This window comes from Diabrotica virgifera, chromosome 3 (assembly GCF_917563875.1).
Source record: "Diabrotica virgifera virgifera chromosome 3, PGI_DIABVI_V3a".
In the NCBI taxonomy this organism is placed as follows: domain Eukaryota; kingdom Metazoa; phylum Arthropoda; class Insecta; order Coleoptera; family Chrysomelidae; genus Diabrotica; species Diabrotica virgifera.
Genome location: NC_065445.1, coordinates 12,348,825 through 12,376,140, shown reverse-complemented (window position 1 = coordinate 12,376,140; position 27,316 = coordinate 12,348,825). Strand labels below are relative to the sequence as shown.

At 32.6% G+C, this 27,316-nt stretch overlaps 1 protein-coding gene across 2 annotated transcripts in view; it reads right to left on the bottom strand.

Annotated features, from left to right (window-relative positions):
- Positions 1 to 24,968, bottom strand: part of LOC114349398 (netrin receptor UNC5C) — a 1,236,422-nt gene extending 1,211,454 nt beyond the window's left edge. For both annotated transcript variants that reach the window (XM_028299758.2, XM_028299766.2), the window contains exon 1: positions 24,729 to 24,968. The gene's annotated coding sequence lies outside the window, so the exon portion shown is untranslated. The remainder of the gene's footprint in view (positions 1 to 24,728) is intronic.
- Positions 24,969 to 27,316: the final 2,348 nt, after the last annotated feature.

Here is a 27,316-nt window from a genome sequence, read left to right as displayed (position 1 = left end):
ATGACCCTCCTCCAAGCCGTCGACTGTATCTCTCACAATTTTCTGTATAGCTTGTGTAGTGCTGCACTTTTTTCTAAAGCCATATTGATTACAGTGAAGTATTTTGTGTTTATCTAGATATTCTATCACACGAGTATTAAGAATGCTTTCAAAAATTTTACCGAAAATGGGAATGATAGAGATGGGACGATAATTTCCAATTTCATCTAAAGACCCCTTTTTGAATAGTGGTAACACTTTTGTTACTTTTAGTACATCTGGGAAAATCCCCTCAGTAAGGCAATTATTATAAAGTAAAACTATATAGAGATCGAGGAAGACAAGCAAGAACGAAAACTGTCAGATCTGTTCACAAATATACAAGGGGAAGTGTAATGTTCTGGAGAGGAATTGTGATCCGTAAAAAACTCCTTTAATTTTCATCCAATCAACTTTAACTACTCACAGGTATGTTGATAACCTGTAGTCAGGCTCTGGAGAGGTGCTACACAGGAGAAAATTTAATTTTATTGCATGATAATGGACCTCTACATACCATTAGAGTGACTACAGACATCATTGAAGCAGAAGGTATCCCTTGTTTGGAGTGGCCTGCTTGCTCACCCGAGCTTTATCCTATAGAATATTTGTGGGATATGCTTAAAAGAAAAATTAAAGCTCGCCGGGATAATCCACAAAACACCGCACGGCTAGTGCAAGCTGCTCTTAAAGGATGGATCAATTTATTACAACAAAATGTTGATAATTTGATTAGGAGCGCGCCCACGCAAACTGAAGCTTGCATAAGGACTAGAGGTGATAACACTACTACCACAAAATACAAAAAAAAAACAATTTAAACATTATTCGTTTTACATTGAAATTTTGTATGCTATTGACTTTAAAACAACTATGTACTTTCAATTTGTTTGTTAAATACTTTATTGTTTTATTTAATTGTTATGTATTTGTTATTAAATTGCTTTAAAATAATGAGGGCCGGTTGTTCGAACGCTAATCAACAATGATCGCTATCAAATATTTAATTACTGTCACCAACTGTCAATGTCAACTTTGGTTGGGTTGCTGAAAGATATGGTTGGAGATTAGTTAATCAATTAACATAACAATTATTAACATAATTGATTAACTAATTTCATAATTGTAATCAATAATTATGTTTTCAGTAACCCAATCAAAGTTGACATTGACAGTTGTGACAGTAATTAAATATTTGATAATGATCATTTTTGATTAGCGTTTGAACAACCGGCCCTTATTGTTTGACTTCGTGTGGTTGTTTTTTTTTTTAATTCGCAGGAAATAGTGAGAAATATCAGATGATTCTATATAGGTTTGGGTTTGTGTATATTATTTACATATTATTTTTATACTTTGATTAAAGCAGAAAGTCGCAAATTATTTCTACTTGATCTGCCTGTTTAGATCTGTTATGATAAATATCAGGCGCTATCTAGTGCCCTTTAAAGATATATTATTTTAAAAAATTACCTTTTATATTTCAATTTGATGACCGCCATGGGAAAGTTCGTTAAAAAATTCAATTAAACAATCAAAAATTCCTGAAAGTTTTAACAACGTGAAAATCGCCCGTCCTCACAATAAATTCTTTCTATTGTTCTTCTTAATCGAATCAACTCTCCAATTAAACAATTGGGAGTCTAATTATTTTATTGCAGAGGCTCGAGGCATTCTTTATTGGACAACTAGAAATATAATTTGATGAATAACAGCCAATTGTACCAGCACGAAAAAAAGACAAAAGAAGAAAAAACAATTTCTTCCTGTCCTGTCGTTAGACAAAGAACAGAATCCAATTTTATTTCAATTAAGGATATATATATATTGGCGAGGTACAAAGGGAGGGGGGATTTTTTTATGATTGAAGTCTTATTTTGGGACGGAAAGAGAGACGGTTTGCCTAATGACGAAAGTTGGGTAATTTTGAGATAATCGATATGGTTTTTTACGGAGATTTCACGAAATTAAAATTTATAAGACTTAAGAGACGGAGAAAGCTCTTTTATATCGATGCTACGAGATAATAAGAAAAATAATATAGAGATGCTTCGTTTGAATTCCCTGAAGAGGGAATGACAATATGAAGATCATTTTTATCGTATAGCGCAAGGGAAAAATTAATAATTAAAAGCAGATTTTTTTGATTCCTTTTTATTAATCACCTTTTGTATTATATAGTCATTGTAAACGTCATCTGTAAGGAAATGGTTGTTATATACAGCAGGGGCGTAACAGAGGGCCCCGCAGCATGAAGCTTGCGGGGGGGCCCCAATCGCTTAAGGGCCCCATCTTGTCATGTGATATTATGTAAAAATCAAATTCTGCGGGGGGCCCCGACGGAGTTCGTTACGCCACTGATATACAGGGTGTAACAAAAATGCAGGTCATAAATTAAATCACATATTCTGAGACCAAAAATAGTTCGGTTGAACATATCTTACCTTGGTACAATAACTGTGCACATAAAAAAGTTACAGCCCTTTGAAGTTACAAAATGAAAATCGATTTTTTCCAATATATCGAAAACTATTATAGATTTTTTATTGAAAATGGACAGGTGATATTCTTATGGCAGGAATATCTTTAAATAAATTATACTCAAATTAGTGCACCCCATAAAATTTTATGGGGGCTTTGTTACCGTAAATCCCCCAAACTATTGTATACGTTCCAATTAAATTATTATTGTGGTACCATTAGTTAAACACAATGTTTTTGAAACTTTTTTGTCACTTAGTACTTTTTTGATAAGCCAGTGTTTATCGAGATATTTTGAATATTTGTCGAATCCACCACATATTTTATATGGTTAAGTGCGATAATAGAGACCTGTTAAGAGACGGAGAAAGCTCTTTTATATCGATGCTATGAGATAATAAGAAAAATAATATAGAGATGCTTCGTTTGAATTCCCTGAAGAGGGAATGACAATATGAAGATCATTTTTATCGTATAGCGCAAGGGAAAAATTAATAATTAAAAGCAGATTTTTTTATTCCTTTTTATTAATCACCTTTTGTATTATATAGTCATTGTAAACGTCATCTATAAGGAAATGGTTATATACACATACAGGGTGTAACAAAAATGCAGGTCATAAATTAAATCACATATTCTGAGACCAAAAATAGTTCGGTTGAACATATCTTACCTTAGTACAATAAATGTGCACATAAAAAAAGTTACAGCCCTTTGAACTTACAAAATGAAAATCGATTTTTTCCAATATATCGAAAACTATTATAGATTTTTTATTGAAAATGGACAGGTGACATTCTTATGACAGGAATATCTTTAACTAAATTATACTCAAATTTGTGCACCCCATAAAAATTTTATGGGGGCTTTGTTGCCGTAAATCCCCCAAACTATTGTATACGTTCCAATTAAATTATTATTGTGGTACCATTAGTTAAACACAATGTTTTTGAAACTTTTTTGTCTCTTAGTACTTTTTTGATAAGCCAGTGTTTATCGAGATATTTTGAATATTTGTCGAATCCACCACATATTTTATATGGTTAAGTGCGATAATAGAGACCTGTTAATATAATCTGAACATTTTATAAGTATTTTTAGGAATGCTTTGAAACATATTAAAAAAGAAGACACATCTCGATAAAAGGTGGCTTATCGAAAAAATACTAAGAGGTAAAAAAAGTTTTAAAAACACTGTATTTAACTAATAGTACCACAATAATAGTTTAATTAGAACGTACACAAACATTTGGGGGGTTTAATAAATGAACAAAACCCTCATAATTTTTTTATGAAAATATATTAAAAAAGAACCTGGATCTCGATAAAAACTGGCTTATCGAAAAAATACAAAGAGACAAAAAAGTTTTGTAAACATTGTGTTTGAGTAATGGTGCCACAATATTAATTTAATTGGAACGTACACAAAAGTTTAGGGGGTTTAAGGCAACAAAACCCCATAACATTTTTAAGGGGTGTACAAATTTCAATGTTATTTTTTTTTAGATGATCCTGCCATAAGACTGCCACACGTCAATTTTCGGTAAAAAATCTCTAATAGTTTTCGATATATTGAAAAAAATCTATTTTCAATTTATAAGTTCAAAGGGCTGTAACTTTTTTTATGTGCATATTTGTACAAAGGTAAGTTGGGTTCAATCGAACTATTTTTGTTCCCAGAATATGTGATTTAATTTATGACTTGCATTTTTATTACACCCTCTATAAGGGTTATACAATATTTTCCCATATTTTAACCCTAACCGGAAACCGTATGTTTTATGCATGTATATGCAAAGCAACAAGGAGTCAAACATAAACCGTATAATATGTTTTATACTATACTACAACAATTATAACCTATTCTAATCATTTAATGTTAAGCTATCTGCAAAAACTACTGCGTCGTCGACAATATCTAAAGTTGTTTGGACGCACTCTGTTGACTTACGACGCCTTCCTGTAGTTCTCCCAGTACTTGATCGAAGATAAAGATATGTTCAGGAAACATATATTAAATAACACCGGGAACAGAATGCATTTTTTTGTCTCACTCCTCTATCTATGAATGGAGATTGGTTAAAGGGGTTCTTAAATCTCTGTCATCTAAGTCCGCTTCTGTCAAGATGATTGAGCTTATCATGTTTTATCCTACTAAATGTTACATTAAACGAAAAAGAGTACAGAAAAGAAAGGTAGTGTAGTACTGACAAAGTAACTTATGAACCACTATTTTGAGTATAAAAAATATTTTAGTCAATAAGCTACCTTTTTAACGAAAGTTTTACTTTATCCTTAAATGAAGAAATTCTGGTTTAGTAGGCACTCCCACAAACAACAAAAACTTTGCCCAATACCATTAAACCATTTATACATCATCGTTAATTGCCAATGAATCATGTAAATCCGTATTATTGGATATTTTGACGAATTGTATGAGTTGTGGGCAGTACTACAGAATTTATTAGTACCACCTACCAATTAGAACAACCACCTACTAATTAGAACATTAGTTCACAAAAATTGATGGATTCATAACAATTCATTATTGATAATAAATAAATACAGTAAAACCTCGATATAACGGACCTCTATTTAACGGATCTCGGATATAACGGACAAAAATCCGGTCAACTGTAAAAAAATGATTATGGTCAACGCACCTGCTCATCCCTCTGAAAATACCTATTCTACATTCAGAATATGGCAACTTGAATTGTATGTTTTTTCAAAAAAATCGCTCATTCAACCCATTGATCAGTGAATAATTTTGGCAACCAAATGAATATATCACAGAAAGTTTTTAGATGAAGTAATGGTTGTATTACATGATGAAGATAATACAGAAGATACAAGAGGACAGCATACCTTGAAAGACTTAAATCAACAACTGTTTAATTTTGCTGCAGCATGGAAAGAGAGCAAACATTAAAAATGGTTGGAAGAATTTCTTTGATGGCCAAGATATGGCCAGACATAGATTTAGAAGGGTTGGAAGTTCATGATTTATGTAGGACAATAATACCAGAGAAGAAGTAGCTAAGGAAGATATTTTACAATGGCTAGACGTAGATGATGGTGACCCTGGGTATAACATCATGACCGAAAGTGAAATAGCAGATGAAGTTATGAACCTAAAAAATGAAGATGAATGGAAGTGACGATAGCAAAGAACACAAAACAAAACTGCCAAAAATGAAGTTATCAGAGGTAAGATCGCATCTCAACGATCTAACAATAACATTAATTGATCATTTTCGTAATTTTAGAGAGTTGATTATAAAAAACAGCAAAATTCAAAAGTGTAAACAAAACTTGATTCCTTTTTCAAAGCAGGATTACCAAAAGTAAACGCGTCGGTATCAAACAGTAACGTTACTTCACGACAAAGACAAATTAAATAAAATTTTGTTTGTGTTTTGTATTTTTTATTAATATCTAAATATAGTGTACATGTTTTCAAAAAAAAGTTTTTTAATTTATTTTATACCTATATTTATATAACATGCAGACTTAAAATGAGCGGTGATGATCGAAAATGTCCTAGGATGAGGCAACAAAGAAGAAGAACGGTTAAGATAAATTTTTTAAAACCAGATTGGAAAAATTCTTTTATAGAGATCTTTTTACTGAATATGTATTCCTAAATATTTGTCTTGTAGTTTCAATAATTTCAAACTTGATTTTTTTTGTCCACACAAAAGTATTGTTACTAATAGCATTTACTTTTTCGCACGTGCTTTAAACTCATAAATTATTGATAAAATACAAATAAAATATTAAGAAAGCTCAATAATAATTTCTGTTGGCTCGATACATCTTTTTGATGTTGGTGCATTCCTTCCTATCACCACTTAGTAGCAAAAAACAAGTCAAATCGCCTTAGTCCAATTTTCCTCCAAATTCAAGGTTTTTAATTTAAAATCTCGTGGGCCGCAAGAAGCCGCTCTGTAATTTCCAAAGGACCACTTACAAAATTTGAGGCTTTTAATATTTCAAGGCCTTTCCACCGCCATCACTTACTTTAATTCCTATAATTTATTGCCATAAAGGATCCATTCTGCGGTAAAAAGGCTGAATAGATAGAATAGAGATGTTTGTTAAGTAAGAATCGAACGCTAATTGTCTATTGCAACATTTTTAAATGCTGTTATTTTCGTGCATTAGAGGAACATCTGTATGGGCAATCGAAGCAAAATATAAGTCCTTAGTCATGCTATTATATTGCTTTCAATATTTTATGCTTTCAGAATGGGTACGGAGTGGACATCAAAACATTTTGTTCTTAAAAAACTGTGATGCAACTTTTTTAAGCCCCTTTATGCTTTTTTGTCGGCTTCTTCGACGTTATTAGTAACCGTGGTAATACCGTGGATCTGCTCTTTTATTTTCGGATTGAAAGCAGTGTTTTATTTTCTTATAAACACATTTAGAAAAGTTTTTTGTCTTTATTTGACCCTTGAAAGAAATGAGTTTAGTATATGTATTTATAAGGAAGTGAAATTATGATATTCATCAATGGTTATATTTCCAAATGTTTGCATTAAAAACTGTATAGAATCACTTAATACCTTCTTCTAAATGAATCAACTAATACTAATAATTAGACAAAGGTGTGCGAAATAATTGAGGCAATCGGCATTTCAACATACCGCCTGGGTCATTTCCTGCAAGAAATTTTGGACATTAGAAAGCTCTGGGTGCGATCAGTGCCGCATTTGCTCACTACGGACAAGTGCAAACATAAGGCCATTTGAGAGCAGTGTTTGACGCTATTTAACCTAATCCGAAAAAGCCTCTACGTCGTTTAGGAATCGCCAACGAAACTTGTATCCACTGATACACACCAGAGACCAAGCAACAGTCGAAACAGTGGACGTCAATCGGCGAACGTGTTTCGAAGAAGGCTAAGGCCGATGCCACATTATGCGTTTTGACCGGATGCGTTTCCGCAGCATCCGGTGAAAACGCATAGTGTGACAGATCGGTCCGGTTGCGTTGGAAGCGGATGCGTTTTGAGTCATCGGTACGCGCTTACAAACTGCACCAGACTAAACGCATAGTGTGACAGGTCGGTCCGGTTGCGTTGCAAACGGATGCGTTTTCACCGCATCCGGTCAAAACGCATAATGTGGCATCGGCCTTAGACTGTCCTATCGGCCGGAAGGGTGATGGCCACCATTTTCTGGAATTCACAAGGTGCGATCAACATCGACTATGCGGAGAAAGGGAAAACGGTTACAGCGCTCTACTATGCCGAAATATTCGGCAAAAAAAACTCCATTTGGCGAAGACAAAAGTGCTCTTCCACCATTACAACGCACCATCTCACACCTCCGCTGTAGCCATGGCCAAAATGGTCGACTTGCGCTACGAACTGCTGTCACCTCCACCGTATTCTCCGGATTTGGTACCGTGCGATTTCTTTTTGTTTCCAAACTGAAAAAACTTACTTGCCCGGTAGAAATTTAAGTCGATTGTAATACTGGGTCGACTCATTGCTTGTCTCTTGTCTTTATCTATGCTAAGTTCTACGGCAGCAATAACTTATACACAGAGTACAGAGTAGTGGGCGACACGTATTTTGAACAGGAACATAATTTTCGAAATAAATTTGCACAATTTGGAAGCGCCGTTTAACGTAAACACGTAACACGTTTAGGCAACAGTGATGTTGAAATGGAAAGCCAAAAAAGTATTGCCAAATTAAAGTTCTATAATGAATACCAATCAATATATCTATACAGTGAATAGCTTCTCGAGATCAATAACAATACTTTACTCGGGATTCTTCTTTTGATTTTATGCAAAACTTACGTTTTTTTATTAGTCCATCCTGTGGTTTTGTTAAAACGAAACATGTTAAACCATTTAAATTGTTGTGCCTTTGAGGAGATTTCCTATAGTGTCCTATAAACGGATTTCCTCCGCCACTGACGCGAGAACATTTGACATTTTCCAAAGGTTATTCCCATATACGAGGAATTTTTTGCTTTTAAAAATTCGCGGTGATTTTTTTGCATCGAGAGAATAACTGAGAATTGTTCTAGCATTAAATAGCCTGTCGTTCTAATGAAACCCACCGCATGTCGTATCAGCAGTTGGACCCTGCAGAAAAAAGCGACGTTTGCTTTTAATCACAGCTTAAAGTTCAGTTTAAGCGTGTTCGGTGAATTAGGTGAATGATAATTGTCTTTTTTGAACAAATAGTGGTTTCCCACGTTGAGCGCCAATTTGTAACGTTAGAACTACCACTGATGGTTGGGGAGTTAATACAGAAGAACTAAACTCCAACTAACAAAGTAATGTAATGATATTTTATGTATGCAAGCAAAACCTGCCTATATCTTTACAAAGATAGAATGACAGGTATGGCATCGATGGATTGCTTGCTTTTGAGGAGGTTGGAGTTGCATGTTGTTGTCTCCAGATAACTTGGATGGTGACCATGTTAGTGTCTTGAAGTGGCCGTTGTGTGCTTAAAAGCAGCTGCAGGATTAATTCATCGTCGACGATGTGTAAGTCCTTATGTGGTACAACCAGGCTAAGGATATTCCACCAATGTGAATAGGGTATGTCCCACCGAAAGGTGGACAACAAAAAATTGACAAGGCCAAAAAAACTGGAATGTGAAACCATTTATTAGCGACATTAAAATGCATTAAAAACTTCCCTGCTATTTCTTCAAAAATGACAATTTAATAAACTAGAAACTTGGCAAGGATCAAGTGAATAGAATTGAGTGTCCTATAAAAGGATTTCCTCCGCCACTGGCGAGAGAACATTTGACATTTTCCAAAGGTTATTCCCATACACGAGGAATTTTTTACTTTTAAAAATTCGCGCGATTTTTTTGCATCGAGAGAACAATTGAATTGTTCTAGCATTAAATAGCCTGTCGTTCTAATGAAAACCACCGCATGTCGTATCAGCAGTTGGATCCTGCAGAAAAAAGCGACGTTTGCTTTTAATCCCAGCCTAAAGTTCAGTTTAAGCGTGTTCGGTGAATGAGGCGAACAATCATTGTCTTTTTCGAACAAAAAGTGACACCCCACGTTGAGCGCCAATTTGTAACGTGGACAACAAAAAATTAACAAGGCCGAAAAAACTGGAATGTGAAACCATTTATTAGCGACATTAAAATGCATTGAAAACTTCCCTGCTATTTCTTCAAAAATAACAATCAAATAAATTAGAAAATTGGCTAGGATCAAGTGAATAGAATTGAGTGTCCTATAAAAGGATTTCGTCCGCCACTGGCGAGAGAACATTTGACATTTTCCAAAGGTTATTCCCATACATGAGGAATTTTTTGCTTTTAAAAATTCGCGCGATTTTTTTGTATCGAGAGAACAATTGGGAATTGTTCTAGCATTAAATAGCCTGTCGTTCTAATGAAAACCACCGCATGTCGTATCAGCAGTTGGATCCTGCAGAAAAAAGCGACGTTTGCTTTTAATCCCAGCTTAAAGTTCAGTTTAAGCGTGTTCGGTGAATGAGGCGAACGATCATTGTCTTTTTTTGTAGTGTCCATTAAGGGACCGGTTTGTCGCATGTGCCATCGGATTGTGACAATGATATTTAACGTTAAAAACACTAGTCGATTACTAGTCGAGAGAAAAATGTTGCGAAAAACGTCCATAAATCTTGAGGAGAAGAAGGTGTAGCTGTTAAGGATATGACAGGTTCGTCGTGATGAGAAACTTCCAATTGTGTCTTGGTTTTTATATGGAATGAAATACACGTTAATATCATGGAAGGACACAGTCAGGAATGAGGAAATATGAGCGGGCTTCCAGAATATGGAACTTTTTGATTGAACTTTTTTTTTGGTACAAGCCGCCAGAAATATCTGAAACCGGCAAGGTCAGACCGAACGAAAACTTTGAATACGCGACGTTGTCAGATCAATCGAGTTTCAAAGTTTTTTCGGTTTTTTATTTGTTACCTGTTTTACAGGAAAATTACCTTGTATCCTCCTGCGTAAGTTTTTTTGTTAATACATTCCTTTCAAACTATACTCAAAATTTAATTGTAAATATCTTATATTTATTATATACACTGTGTCCGTAAAGTATGGAACAAATTATTTTTTAGCTAAACAGTGCATTTTAAGAAATAATCCTGAAACACGTCGATTTTTTATTTTAATTTACCGTATTTTAAAATAATATTCTAATATACAGGGTAAATTACTTTCGAGTAATGACGTCACCGTCATTTTTTTTTAATGGAACACCCCCATTTTGTCTCAATTTTCGGATTACTCTAGCTGAGCTGATTCCAAAAATGTATCACATGTTGATTCAAATTGTACAGGATGGACAAAAATACAATAGTGTTGTGTGTGCTCATAATATTAAATTTTAATTAATTTTTGATATTAAATTAAAATATTAAATTAAGCAATATCAAAAATTAATTAAAATCAAAAATTAATTAAAATATCAAAAATACAATAAGTATTTTTGATAATATTGTTAATTTAACTAACGCGTTACTTTATGAACACACAAAAAGCTATTGTATTTTTGTCCACCCTGTACCCATTTGAATCAATATGTGATACATTTTTGGAATCAGCATAGCTAGAGTAATCCGAAAATTAAGACAAAATGGGGGTGTTCCATTTAAAAAAAAAATGACGGTGACGTCATTACTCGAAAGTAATTCACCCTGTGTATTAGAATATTATTTTAAAATACGGTAAATTAAAATCAAAAATCGACGTGTTTCAGAATTATTTCTTAAAATGCTCTGTTTAGCTAAAAAAGAATTTGTTCCATACTTTACGGACACAGTGTATAATAATATGTAATTAAATTTTCTATCAAATGGTATTTATATTTTATTAATAATTTAAAACAATTTAATAAATTATTATGTTTGCCACCTGCTAACGTATCAACAAAGCATAAGTTGTTTGTAAGTGTACGTTTAACAGAACCGTCAAATTCAAACTAAATATTAATAAGTCTGGATTCCGCGTATGAAAAAAAAGTTGATTAATAGCAAGCTGAAAATTTGTTAATAGCTTAAGGGTGTCTAGTCGGATCAACTTTGATATATGGGAACAGTGTAACAGAGGCAGTTTTAATTGTGGAACAGGTTAAAAATTTGGAACGGTCAGACCACGAAAACGGCACATTTATTTTGTCCGACAGAACAGACTTAAACTCTCCGAACAGAGATTAAACGCTCATGCAAAAATCAGACTGCTATTTATCACCTGTCATAATTCCTGTCATTTAACATATTCTACATGTTCCACTCATTAAAACGCCCATTTGGTGATAAATAGCAGTCTGATTTTTGCATGAGAGTTTAATCTCTGTTCGGAGAGTTTAAGTCTGTTCTGTCGGACAAAATACATGTGCCGTTTTCGTGGTCTGACCGTTCGAAATTTTTAACTTGTTTCACAATTAAAACTTCCCCTGTTCCAGTGTTCCTTTATATCAAAGTTTGTCCGACTAGACACCCTTAAGCTGTTAACAAATTTTCAGCTTGCTATTAATCAACTTTTTTTCATGCGCGGGGTCCAGACCCATAATATAATATATTTTGTTTAAAATCTAAATAATAAATAAATAAGAAGGTTTTCCGGAGTTATTGTCCCGGACAAAAAGCGTTTTCGCTTGACTTGTCGTTCTAGGATTTTATAATATTAGATTATTTTTTTATTGCGTTAAAGGGAACGGAGTAAAATGGAGTTAAATGTATTAGTTTTCTCAGGATTCCAAAAAAATGAATACATTTAAAACGCACTGAAAATTTTGACATGCGTCAAAATTTTGTATTTTGCTCCGAACCCCTTAAAGAATGTAGTTAATTATATAATTTGTGGTTTATTCGCAACAACTCGTCATCTTGTTACTTTCAATTCTCTAGACACACCACTGCGCTTTTTCCACTAACAACAAAGTTTTTCTTGTATCTACAAGGCCTTCCGTTAATTCTCTCGTTCCCAAACTTTATCCAACCTATTACATTTCGTTTACTTCCCCCAATCGACTTAGTTTCTTGCTCTAAATCTAATGAATAATAAAAGTTTGGGACTTTTTCGCGAGCAGTTCCATTTAGACGCTCCGCACGAACTATCGTCGAGTGGAAAAATCTTCTATTTGAATAAAATTCTCATTAAAATTTTCATTAGCAGCTCCCTCAGTATGATAATTAAAAATTTTCATCTTTTATGATGTTGGAAGTGGCTTCTTTTGCTAAAGTTTTAAATACTTTTTTATTGGGCTGGGTTGGAACTAGTCTCCGGTTTGACGTTTGAAGGAGGGAAGGATAAAAACGTCCAGGATTTTTATTATTAACTATTAGAGTTTTTAAAGGAGTTTTACATTTCCGTTTTGCATTCATTACGTTTTTAGATTAGCACATCAAGAGTACATTAAAATTTTTAACGAAAGCACTATGTACGTATAAATATATTTAAAGGTTTTCTCCCTCCACATAGTTTCTTAGCTGCCTCCAGTAGCTTATGTATGCAGAAATAGGTGTATATTTAATTTTTTTTTTCTACGTGTTCTAAGTGTTTTGTGAAAATAAAACGCAGAATAGCGACGACTAAAACTACTTTTATAAAAAAGAAGACATTTCTTTGCAATAATCACATCACTTCACAACTAAGACAAAGAATGGTTAAGTTCTATGTTTTGTCTGTACCATTTTAATGGTGCAGAAGCGTGGACACTAAAAGTATCAAGCATGAGCAATATGAACATAATTTAAGCATTGGAACGGTGGATTCATAGACGGATGCTGAAGATACTTTGGACAGCAAGAAAAACGAATGAGGAAGTACTATGACTGATCATAAAGGCAAAATAGAGGGCCATAGAAGCGTAGGAAGAAAACAAGTTTCTTGGTTAAAAAATAATCGTGAATGGACTCGGATAACAAATTCAGAACAATTGTTCCATATTGCAGAAGATCGAGAAGCCTTCGCAATGGTGAAAAAGAAGAAATGAAAATTCCGTACCTATTCATGATTCGTGCATTTATTGTAATTGTTCTCTTCCACAATATACTTAAATTTTTTATTTGACGTTTCGATTTCTAGATGGGTACTTAATCGTTCTTACAATATAATATCCATTGTTCCATTCATATTTATTATTTGATTACCTGTATGAAATCTATCAGATTATTTTAAAAGGGTCCACTGATATAGAAAAAAAACTTATTATTATCATATGTAGGGCAGATAACTTTTGATGGGTGTAAGTAGAATGTAAATGTTTATAGATAACTATTAAAATCATTTTCCACTTTTTTCCTGCCACTTCCAGATAAAATCTAATTTTAACCACTTTAAAGTTAATTGATTTTTCTTTCTATTAAATGTACCACTGCATATACGCTTATACCTCAAACTGCATAGCAAACAGTTACTTATAGAACAGGGGTGGCCAAGCTCCTTGATAGTCAGAGCCACTTTTCACAAGTTAAAATTTTTCGCGAGCCGCAATTAAAAAAGTATTCAAAAAGTATGTAAAGAAGGTATGTACAATGTTTTTTAAAAGAACTCTTATTTATTATTGAAAACAGAAATAAAATTACGAAATAATAAAACTTAATTACATTTTTTTCATAATTCTTCTTCTCGTTGTCATTATGCCCAATAAGAAAGTCGAACTTGGTATCACTTATCACCTATCCATCTTTTACCCATTTCGTCCACGCCTTCCGGTCTCCTGCCATGTTCTTCACCTGTTGCGCTGTTTTGCCGTCTCTTGGTCCCGATTTCCTGGATTTGTTCCATCCACCCCTTTCTAGGTCTGCTCTTTCTTCTTTTCCCCTGTCTCTTGGCATCTGTCACCTTCTTTACTAGTCTGTTCTCGTTCATTCTAGTTATATGTCCAAACCAATTCAAGTTTCTTTTTTCAATTTTTTTCTCTATTGGTCCCTGTCTTAGCACGTTTGTAATGTTTTCGTTCCTTTCCCTGTCCAACATTTGTTTTCCTTGTTTTGGTAATTCTTTAAAATTTGGTGAATAATTTGTGGTAGCACTTCTCAGTAATTCTTTCTGTGTTAGGATTTCACGAATTTTAAAATGGAATTAAATGGTTCATACAAGTACGTTGTTCCTAATATGGAAATAATTCGACCAATCATCCTTTTTTAATTTAGGGTATGAGCTTCGATTTTGGTACAAATTTCCAAAATTCGGTAATCGGCGTCGACTTATAGTTTTATTTTCGAGCTTGATCTTCTTACATCTCTATTAATTTAATTCTCCAAATGTTCTTTGGGTCATATATTGTAATAAAAAAGTCACCTTATGGACTATGTTTATTTTAAATGAATTCAGAAAAAAATGAAGAGACGATTTAAAATATTTTAAGTCTTGAAATCAATTTTGGAGTTCGGTTAATATTTCTTCTGGCTTTCTTATTTACTCGTACTCGTTAAGATTTTCTAGTTTAATATTGTAAGAAATTTTTTTAAGTCGAGTAAAATGACTAAATATGTATACAAATCGGTCTGGAGTGAGTTGGTTACTAACTTTTGTGTCTCGCCACTCTTAATGTTCTTTCGCGTAGTTTTCGATGTGTCGTATCACTCTTAGTTTGGATGGAAATGGAATTTGTTACAAAGTTGCATTTGGTCTTTCATTTGTTGTCAGTAATTTAAAAGACATTCTGAAACACATACGGAACGATAATAATTTTTTTTAATCATAACACAGAATTGAAAAGGATCTCGGGTACATTTATCGAGAGCCACAAGTAATTCTTCAAAGAGCCGCATGTGGCTCGCGAGCCGCAGTTTGGCCACCCGTGTTATATAACAATGTTCGCGAAAAAATAGAGAAAATTTCCGAAAAATTGTGTGATTGGCGAACTTTGAAAAATCGTATCTTGGATACTACAGATCCTAAATACTTTCTAACAGTTCGTCATTTTGAAAAGAAAGGGTAGAAGTTTCTTTTCTGTACCTATCCCCCGCGGAAAAAAGGTATGGAGCAAAAAAGAAAATCGCGTTTTTTGTTATTTCGTTTTTGGAATATACTTTGTTTTAAGACAAATTTTGATAAAAGAAGAAAATATCAAAGAAGTATGACAAATAATGGAGGAGATAACAAAAATAACATATCATTACTCGATAAGGACTGCTGAGTTATCCTCCACCGACAGTATGTCCAGTCCCTTACAAGTTAATGTTTTTAACATTTCAATTACATCTCCGACAAAAAACAAACCTAAAGCGTCAAAAAATGTACGAAAAAACGTTATACAGATTCCGATAAGCAAAAAATTTAGGGTCGCTTCCAACTGACCGAGATATATAGTCACTGTCGGATTTAGAAAAATCCGGGATTTGAGGGATTTCCTCTTTTTACTGACCATTTGGAGTCGATAAAGGATAATTAATTTGTGATTATGGTTCTTTGTGATTTAGGATGGTCATAAAAGCCTATCTTTAAGAATAAATTTTCAATACGTCGTCCCAATACGTTTTTTATACGAGCAGGAATAAAATTATCTAGGTATAACATTGTTATGGACAATAATATTAAGTATTCTTTTTTTGCAAAAATGATTTGTTAGATTTTTACTGACAACATGCTACTTTTACCAGAGAACAACCTTTTTAAAGGTCGCGTCATTTAGTAGGGGAGCAAAGTATCAGTGGCGGCTCGTGGCCTTGAAGACAGGGTCGGCAAGGTTTTTTGTCTCCTCATATAGGTATACCATCAAACTAAAAGGCTTAATTCATCATAGGAGATTTTGTTGTTTTTTGCTTTTTTTTATTTGATGTACTTGACATTCTCTCTTGTTTCATGGTGTTTCGACAATACGTGTTGATTCTTTTGAGACAAGGTAAATCCCGTTTTTTTTTAGGCAGAAATTGGTGGTAATAAGAAAATTGATAAACAGTTTGTTGTAATGAATTGCAGTACTTACTACATAGAATTATACATACATATTGTGCAATTTATCCCACTTTCTGAAAATATTTGGACCAGCATAATTTTTAAGTACCTAACTTGTAATAATAAATATCTTGGAAATTCTTTGGCGAACGTAACTTTTAAATTTTAAATCGTCAAAGAGGTCAAAAATTTGCAAATCTTCAAAATTCGAAAAACGAGTATCTATTTGCATATAATAGTAGGTATCCAAAATTTCAAGATATACTTACTCGTTTTTCGAGAATTTGTATCATGTCGTTGTCTTTTTTGGGGTGGTTCGGAAATATCAAGCGAATCCAAAACGTCACTGCGTATATATTGGAAACTACTATCATTACGAAAATCTCTGAGATTTTGCACCAGCTTTCGTATTCTATTTTTAGAATAAATAATGTCAGTTGACTGATTTTGAACAACAAGGAATATCTTGGGCAAACTCTGTCTTAAAAATATTTAAAAAAATATTGAAAGAGTCATTAGTATTTAATAAAGTTCTCAAACCGATTGCTTCACGGATCGAGGTATCGCCACTTTCAAAATCATCGCCTTCGATAATAAAATCAAAAACTTCCAAAAGCTGTTCACGAAAATCTGCTACAGATACTAAAACTATAAGAGATAATCTGCTTAGATAAAACTAACCGAGATTTAAAATTTCATCGCGTCTGACAAACTGTTCGCTTTTTTTTCGAAACAAACTTGTTCTAAAGCAGTAATCCGTTTAGGTGAGCTAAACTGGCAAGAAAAGTCGATATTCTTTATTTTTTTACACGTATCATGTAAAACTAAATTCATTATATGCGCATAATAGTGAGTAAATAAAGCTTGTGATGCAATAGTTTTAACTTTTGCCTGGAGACTATTCAATTCACCACTCATCACAGCAACGCCGTCATAAGATTGCCCCAGTTTGCCCTACCAATTTATTTTTGGTATAAAAAAATTTGAATCTGTTCTTTAAAACACCAAAAATATATTCTGCCTTATTGCTTTTACTCACATCTCTAAAACCTAAAAACCTCTCATAAATATTACCACGTAACGCGTATCGAACAAAATAATTGATAATTATGAATGACATGATAATCAGAAGTTTCATCTGCTTTCAGTGAAAAGCAAATGGTTTTCTAAATCTCAGATTCAACAACGTTATTCAAAATTTAACTATTTGATTATATGTATTATGTAGTTCATTCTGTAATACGAATACACTTCGAATCAGAAAGTAAATAGGTATTTCTAAAACAATTTTATTAATTCTCTATAATTACTTTGATTTTTAACAAATGCTTCGATCCATCATGTCCACTAAATGATAATTCCTGACAACTTAAAAAAATTACAATATCAATTAAACGACGTAAAACGGCGTGATTATTTTTGACAATTTCTACCGATGCATGCTTCCAAATGAAACACCGACCGGCAGACCTAAATATGCCGTACTTGGCGCGTAACCTGCCATGCCGTATCTTCTATTGCCCACGGAGAAAAGTAATGTTCGCTTCTCGCTTGCTCATCGACTTGTTACGTCGTCGTTGAGTTTTACGTGTAAATTGTCAAGCTACGGATGTTAGGGACGGCTAGCCGAAAAGTCAGATAAATGGCTCGGATCATTGATTTTTTGAGAAGTATGTTATGCGCAGGGATCGCTTAACGCTCGGATTGATCAAATTGTTTTAAAAACCATGAATAAAATTTAGTCTGTATTATCTGATAGATTTTTTTTTATTTCAGAGATACAAATATTTAAAAAATCTATATCTATAAATGTGTGGGTCGGCACTGCCGACCCTGACTGGCCGCCACTGCAAAGTATGCTAAATGTGCAGTCACTCGAGCGTTTTGGGGACCTATTTTGGGTTGTGAAGAGTAGGTCCTAAAACCAAAAAAAGTTAAAGTTTTCCATTTTTAATTTAATTTTCCATTTCCAACAATCGTTTTTTTTTAGATTATAGCGCTATTTGTCCATAATTCGAAAAAATGTCTCGAATAAAAGTTACTTATTTTTACGTAAGGAATCCAAATATACTATTCTCCCCGTTTTAATTTTTACAAAATTATCAATAAGAGTATTAATAGGCATCTAAAATTTTTTATTAAAGGTAAAGGAAATTAAAGCTAAGTTATCAAGTCTGTGTCATAGTTGTTCTTAAATAATTAATATGACGGGTCAGAAGTCAAAACGATGAATGTCAATTTTTGGTCATTTTGCGATTTTTGTAAATACAATATGTTAGTTTAGAAAGAGTATCAACCTGTGAATGGCCAAGGGAAAATAAAGATGATAAATAATCGTCTTAAAATCACGTCACAAGATTGGACCCAAGGGGGAAAAACAATGAATATGTAACTTTGTTTCTCATTCTACCGAAACTGCTTGCAGATAAACATTCATCGTGCTTCCCCCTGACCCTTCATATGTTTTACTTATCTTTAATGTCATTGCAAAATTGGAAGAGATAAGTACATAAATGATTTGAAATTAAAAATTTGAAAATTTTTAATAGTGGAGTCACTAAAGGTTTTCACCTCCGATTTCGTTGAACCTTCATGGATTTTCATGAAAATTGGTAAGTAGTTAGAAGATAATTCAAGGAACAAAGGTGACATGATGTTAACTTGCGCTTTTACCCTGGGGGTGGTTGCCACCCCTTCTCGGGGGTGAAATTTTTTTATTAAAAATAATACCAGAAATCGATAGAGGGGCAACTTCTAAGCAAAATTTGTTATATAAAGTTATTAACACAAATCAATACTTTTTGAGTTATTAAATATCAAAGATTTTAGTTTTTCTTAAAAAAATGCATGTTTTAAAGCTGTTTTTCACGTATTACTCAAAAACTATAAGCTTTTGTAAAAAAGCTATTATTACCAAAATTAAAGATAATAAAAAATTTAATACACTCCCTACTTAAAGAACTAAACTAATGTTATTTTAAAGTGAGTTATGGGTAATTAAATGTATATTTTTTTCGACGAGTACTCAAATCTAAGAATTCAAGCTTACATAACGGGAAAACGATGCATTTTATAGAATATACTTATTAAGCACTTGTCAAAGTACTTCGGAATACCTATCAAATGAGCTTCAGTAGAAGTTAATAGCATCAAAATTAAGCAAGTTATGATGAAAATAAGAGAACCCTTTCGATTTTTTTAGGAAAAAGTTAACTAAACATACGCCATTTCCGCAAAAATTAAAATTTGTAGTAATCTTCACAAGAATTTCTTTATGTTATCATAGTTAATTATTTCAACAAATTTGACCGGTTTAGAATGCATATTTTTGAAAAAAAGTTATAATTTAAAAAAATCAGAATTTTTAGCATTATCGTACTTTTCATTTTCTTTTGATAACTCCAAAAATACTCAATATACGTAAAAAATGATAAATAACTAAATTTTAGTTTTTTCTGTAACAAATACTTTACCCATTTTACTATTTTCGTAAAGTAAAAAATAACCGAGATAGAAACGTTTAAAATTTCAATTTTGCTGCGAGAACCATGTAACCGGGGCCATTTAACCTTTTATTTTTAAAAAAGTAAGAGGTATAAATGACTATTTTGACGTTTTTTAATAGCTCTTGGAATAAAATTTTAACCAGTTATTAGATGAACTTGCTACTTTAAAATTTAACGGAGTTATTTACAAAAAAAACAATAACATTTTTTAGAAAATTTTTTAAAAGATATACATTTTGAAACATTTTTGGTGCATAAACTTTAATGCTATCAACTTGTTCGAGTACTTATTTGATAGATATTTCAATGAGCTTTGACAAATGTTTAATAAGTTTATGTTATAAAATGCATCATTTTCCCGGTATTTAAGCTTGAATACTTAGATTTGGGTACTCGACGAAAGAAATATAGATTCAATTACCTATAACTCACTTTCAGTTAACATTGAAAGGTTTTTCTAGTAGGAAATTTATTTGATTTTTTATTAGCCTCAATTTTGACAATAATAACTTTTTTGTAAAAACTTATAGTTTTTGAGTTATTTATGAAAAATCGGTTAAAAACATGCATTTTTCTCACGAAAAATTAAAATCTTTGATCTTTATTAACTCAAAAAGTTTTGATTTATTTTTATAACTTTATATAACAAATTTTGCTTATAATTTGTCGCTCTATCGAATTGTGGGGTTATTTTTTATAAAATAATTTTCACCCCCGAGGAGGGGTGGCATCCATCCCCAGGGTAAAAGCGCAAGTTGGCACCATGTCACCTTTGTTCCTTGAGATATCCTCTAACCACTCACCAATTTTTGTGCAAATCGATGGAGGTTCAACGAAATCGGAGGTAATAGCTCATATTCACCTTCAGTGACTGCACTATAATAGTTTTTTTTTCTGATTCTGGCTTTAGTTTAGAACTAGAACCTTTAGCCACGTAATTGTATAACTTATCACTAAGTCAGGGGAGTAACGTGTAGTGTGTGTGTTGAGTAAGTGTCTTGTTACTTTGCAAAGAGACGCTAATTGTTTCCGAACGTCTGCGGTCCCTCCGGTGAGTACCGATCCCAATAATAGTTTTCTCGTATTGTAACATTTGTACTAAAAATATATTTATAGACCTTAGGCCCACATTAAAAAAAAAATCATGATTACATTACCTCCTCGTGAGACTTCGTTTAATAAGTTATTCATGTCAAGTCAGACAACTTTTCGAATACGGAAAATTCAGATAACATGTTTATTTATGCAAAAAACGAAAACCATTTTGTCGGGCAATTAAAGGGGGTATTTTTGCGTGTGCGTCACCCCAAACACAGTAAAGTTATGGAGTCATAAAATGTATAAGTACTCTCACAGCTGATTTTTTGCAGGATTGTTTGGTAAAAATACTTATTATTAACTGGTAATATTGTTCGACAAATTTTGAAGAGTACTCCAGTTGTCGGACACTCCAAAGTTGACAATTTCATGCATTTTCTTTCCGCCCCCCTTCAGAAAATTTTCCGGATTAAAAAAGTGGTCTGACTCTACAAGAATAACTGAGTACCTAAAAGAAGTTTCATGATGGAGGTAATCATGTTTTTTAAATGTTGGCCCAACACTTATTAGGTATACAGTGTGTCTGCGTAACTTCTAACCATATGGGAAACTTTTTTAATATCAATTTTACGAAAAAAAGTTGTTTTTTATAAAGTGCTCTGCATAGTCTTAAACCTAAGACGAAATCATCAGATATCAAATTTTTGAAAATTATCATTGAAAAAAGTTGTTTGTAACTAAAAATTATGTTATAATCTGCATTTACACTCTTCTAATTGAAAAAATTTGAAAATTTTCCTCAAATCACGGACACCCAACATCATTTTTATTTATGATAGTTCCGTTATTATTAATTTTACGAAAAAATATTATTCTTTATAACACGTTCTGCATAGTCTAACAACTAAGATAAAATTATAAGATATTAAATTTTGTCAATTTTATACGAGGTATGTCAAAAAATATGATTTTCGTTGAAAAGTAAAGTACTTTTATTTTTCACAATATTGAAATTAGTTATTCTAGAAAGTTGAATTAAAAAACATTAAAATTAAAAACTATGTTTCAGTATGCAATTGCATCCTTCTAGTTGAAATATTGTGAACTATAAGGGTATTTCACTCTTGAGCGAAATTCATATTTTTTGACATCTTGTATAAAATTGAAAAAAATTGATATCTTATGATTGCATCTTAGTTTTTTGACTATTCAGATATTTTTATAAAAAATAACTTTTTTTCGCAAAATTAATAATAACGTTATTTTAAATAAAAATGATGTTGGATATCCGTAATTTGAGGAAAATTAAAAAAAAATTGTTTCAATTAGAAGAGTGTAAATGCATATTATAACATAATTTTTAACTACAAACAACTTTTTTTAATAATAATTTTTGATATTGTGAAATATAAAGGCACTTTACTCTTGAGCGAAATTCATATTTTTGGACATAGGTACCTTGTATATTATTGATAAAATTTGATATCTGATGATTGCATCTTAGGTTTTAGACTATGAAGAGCACTTTATGACGAATAACTTTTTTCGTAAACTTGATATTACAAAAGTTTCCCATATGGTTCCAAGTTACGCAGACACACTGTACATATCAAAATTTCATCGAAAAGTTCTATGGAGTTGAAGTCATTGTTGTCACCGTGGGTCAGAATTATTAAGTTGTAAGTGTTTTTATAATTTATAACTCTTCGTTATTTATCTCAAAACAGTTTGTATAAAAAATATAATGTGATTTTCTAATAAAACCTTTGTTTAATAAACATAAAGCAGTATCAAAAATGGTATAAAAAACATTAATCTTAAATCTATCTTCGGGCGGTTTTGGTTGTTTATTAATTGAATTGACGTTTCTTTTTTCGCAGACGAACTTCCAATATAGATTTGAATTTCCTTTATCCATCCACATCATTACTTAATTGTTTTGTAATTTTCAAAATAGATTTCACAACTAACGAAATATTTAATTATGTATTCATATTTTTCTCTTGAATAGAGTGTCTAAGTCTAAACAGAGAAGAGTGGAGAGTGGATGGGGAGACCTTTGTCCAGGAGTGGATGCAAACAGGCTTAAGAAGAAGAGTGTCTAAAATTTTACTTAAATTTTATAATATAGGTATGTACTTAATAATTTTCACTATTCCTTTTTACCTACCCAAAAAATGTATTTTATATACCTATATCCAGTCCTGTTTTTGTGACGGTACGCGCCGGTACGCCGTACCGGCACCTTTTGGGACAAAAAATAAAAAAAAAACAACAAAATTATAAACAAACTCCCGAATTTTTCCCTTGCTCCCAAATAGCTTTAAAACGCCCTTATTGAGGGTAAATTTTAAAAGGTTTCCCCGGGCGGACCCCCCTTATGAACACTTCCTAGGCCACCTGAACATTGCGTACCGGCACCTATATTGTTACATAAACAGCACTGCCTATATCTATTCTATTGACCGAGGAAATTTTCAAAATGACCAAATCAAATAAATAAAACAAAACAACGGAAGACTTTTAAAAATCCTGGAGTTTAACAATTTTACCGGAAACCTTGTTCACAAATGAATGTACATATTATCACCAGACAAAAAATATATAGTTTGTCCAAAGAGATCCCAACCATCCCACAGTAATACAGTATAGATAGAGTATAGAAAGATGATGAAGAAGAGTAGCAGTAGCAAACAAATTCACTCACTTCGCAGAATTTTAAACATTATTGAATGTAAACTGAGTCGGTTTAACAAAAACTACAGAAAAGTTTTCAGCTCAAAACACTAAGAAACTATCAACAAAGCGTACAAATAGAAAAGTTCCAGTAATTGGAAAAGTGAGAAAGAAGCAAACTTACAGCAAAGTAAGAAGTAAAAGAAGATAATGGTGTACGTAGTAGACATTTCAAGAAAACCCTTCTAAATACGCAAAATATGTAAAAAAAGGCCTTTAAAACCTGGAGAACATATATACTTGGAAGAAATAAATTGTCAAATAATAAGTGCTTTAAAAAGATACTGTAGAAAGATCTAATAGTAAACAAAATAAAAAAAATTATGAAATAAATCATACACACAAAAGAGCTTATTGCCAAAAAGACGAATCGATCAAAAGTATAACACATTAAAAGAAAACAAAAAAGGTGTTTTTATTGCCACCCCATTGGTAAGTTCAAATTTATTATGAAGAAAATGTTTAAAGCCTTCATTCTTCAAGACAGTACCTTGGTAAACAAGAACAAATTATCTGCGGTTAAAAGGCTTCTTGAATTGCATTTGGACAATCTAATCCATTCTTAAAGAAATACTTCAATTTTTTTGCATCTTTTGAACAAAGTAGGTGAAGTTGGTGCGGAAGTGGAAGAAGATTTATGTGACAACTGAAGAAGCACAAGAATTATGTGTCTGAATTATTTTTTATTAGGTTAGTAATGAAAAATCATCAAACCTACAATATAATATATTTTTACTGATTTCTTAACCATATTTGTTATTACTCACAAATTAAAGCAAAACAAGTAAACATCAAACTGAGACAATTTGCAAAAACTCACAACTTTTTTAAGACAAAACAGATAAAATCCGTTTTTAAAATAATAAATGAGTAACTCAGAAATCTCTTTAGAACCCAAGATTTCCGCACATATTTTACAAGGTTTGAAAATAACATATCTTAATAATTATGAAGTAACCAGTTTTTTTGCCCTTTTCTCAATAGTTATCGGTATCGCTTTGTACTTAAGCGTATTGCTTTTAAACAATCTTAGTCAAAAATGATAGATACAATAAAAAATTCACCTTAGAAATTTCCAATAAGTAATATTCCAATAATAGATGCACAAAATTCACAATTATTGTTGGTCAAACCCACAAAATTCTGAACCAAAACAGTAACTCACAACACCGATTCAATACAAAAACACTTCAAAATAAACCATCCACAACGTGAACAAAAACTCAAGCCTCGTAGTTGTTTTGAAAATTACGCGCACGTCCAGTCGGCTTTAGAGCGACGACCGGCAATACCTCCTCCTTCTAGAGCTGAGAGCGAACTGATGAAAATTGAAGTGTGATGGGCAAACTGGAGCCGCTGTTGACGACAATTTCTACAAGTCCAAAAACGTCTGGGGCTGGGGCGCTTTTCTTCACGAGGGCGCGTGGTAAATAATGGATATAAAAAAAGGTAAAGAAGAACGTAACTAATAATAAGGTACCTACACGAATATTTTATAAAACTTAACTTACAACTACAACTTAAATGTAATTATTTTATGGTTTTCTTTGACAGTGGTTTACCTACGTGTTTTAAATGAAGCTAGTCCAAGTGAAGATACACAAATTAATGAAGATGATGATGACAATAAAACAGTTCAGACGATTAAATATCTGTTCTTCTTCTTTCAGTATCCTACCGATTATCGAACATTGGTGATCATATTGGCAATAATAACTTTGTTTACGGCAGCTCTAAACATATAACGATATATTAGCTCCAGAGGTCCCAAATTTTTTACAAATACGTTAGATCAAAATTCTGTACAAAAACTGGTATTCCGTTATTAGAAAAATCTAATGGCGAAATATGTTTAAAAGAAGAGGTTTGTGAGTTATTTGCTGAGACTTTTTCCACTGCGTTTACAGTTGACACGGATGCTGCGTTTTCAGGTTTGCCCACTACTGATAGAATAATGGAGAGTTTATCAGCAATTTACATCTCTACTGAATTGGTTAGAGAGGTATTATGTTCTTGAAAGACTACTGCGTCTCCTGGATCGGAAAATATTTCACCATTGTTATATCATAATTGTGCAGAGAGTTTAGCGGCTCCAATGGCAGCTTTATTGGCCAAATCTTTGCAAACAAATTCAATACCAGCTTCATGGAAATCTGGTATAGTAACACCGATACATAAAAGTGGAAATAAACTCCTTTCGTCTAATTATCGCCCAGTAACAGTTCCACCAACATCAGTTAAAATAATGGAAAAATTAATAGCTAATAAATTAATATCCTTTTGGTTAGAGCATAATGTTATTCCAGTCTCTCAACACGGATTTCTGCCGAACCGTTCTGTAACTAGCAACCTTCTTCACTCTCTTAATGAATGGACTTTATCTTTGGACCGATATGAACCGATTGACGTTATTTATATAGATTTTTCCCGTGCATTTGATAAGGTACCCATACAAAAATTAATGCTGAAGCTAGAACATTACGGCGTGCGTGGTGAGTTGCTATTGTGGTTAGAAAACTTCCTCGCTGAAAGAACTTTTTCGGTCAAAGTGGAAAATGACTGCAGTGTTCCACGTGCGGTAGCCAGTGGTGTCCCTCAGGGATCAATATTAGGGCCTATTCTGTTTTTGTTGTACGTATCTGATTTAACGTGCGGATGGCAGTCAAAATCAGTTTCATATGCCGACGATTTAAAGTTATATTACTATCCCGATATTGTTAATACTCTTCAGAGTGACCTTAATCAGCTATCAGAATGGAGCATGAAATGGGCTATTTCATTAAATTCGCGTAAGTGTTGTGTTGTTCAATGCGGATATAATAATCCACATATAACATATTTTTTGGATGGAGTTCCTCTGAAATCGGTACAGGAAGTTAATGATTTGGGCGTTACGGTCAACCAAACGTTAAGTTGGTCTACTCAAACAGCAAAAGTAGTCGGTAAAGCTAACTCTGCTTTATACCTCATATCAAAAGCTTTTCCTAGAATGTCTCCAGACTTGTTTTTGAAACTCTATAAAAGTTATGTCAGACCTCACCTGGAATTTGCGGTATCTGTTTGGTCACCTCATTTACAAAGAGATATTAATTTATTAGAAGGAGTACAACGAAGAGCTACTAAGCTACCTTTTAATTATGCAAGATTAAGCTATGAAACTTGATTAAGAAAACTTAAGTTGTCTCCATTGACTCATAGAAGAGAGAGAGAGGTGATTTAATATCTACTTACAGAATTCTTAGGAGAGAATTTTGGGGAACATCGAATTTTTTTAATATCAACGAAGATGCTAGACTACGAGGTCATCACTATAAATTGAAAAAGGAACCTTTTAAAACTACTGTAAGGCAAAACTTTTTGGTAAATCGAGTTTTTGATAAATGGAACAGTTTAAGTGATGACATCGTAGGGGCTATTAGCTTAAATAGTTTCAAAAACAGGTTTGATGAGAACTAACTGGACATTGTATGTGTAATGTTAGCAATTTATGTTAAAATAGTTGTTGTAAAATATAAGGATATATTTTATGTTTTTTATGAGAAAAAATTTGTAATTTTTAGGTAGACTTACTTTCTAATTTTTGTATCTTCTTTAATTTGCTATTGTTGTAACAACTTTTATGAAAACCAATTCTTTTGAATATTTACTTTAA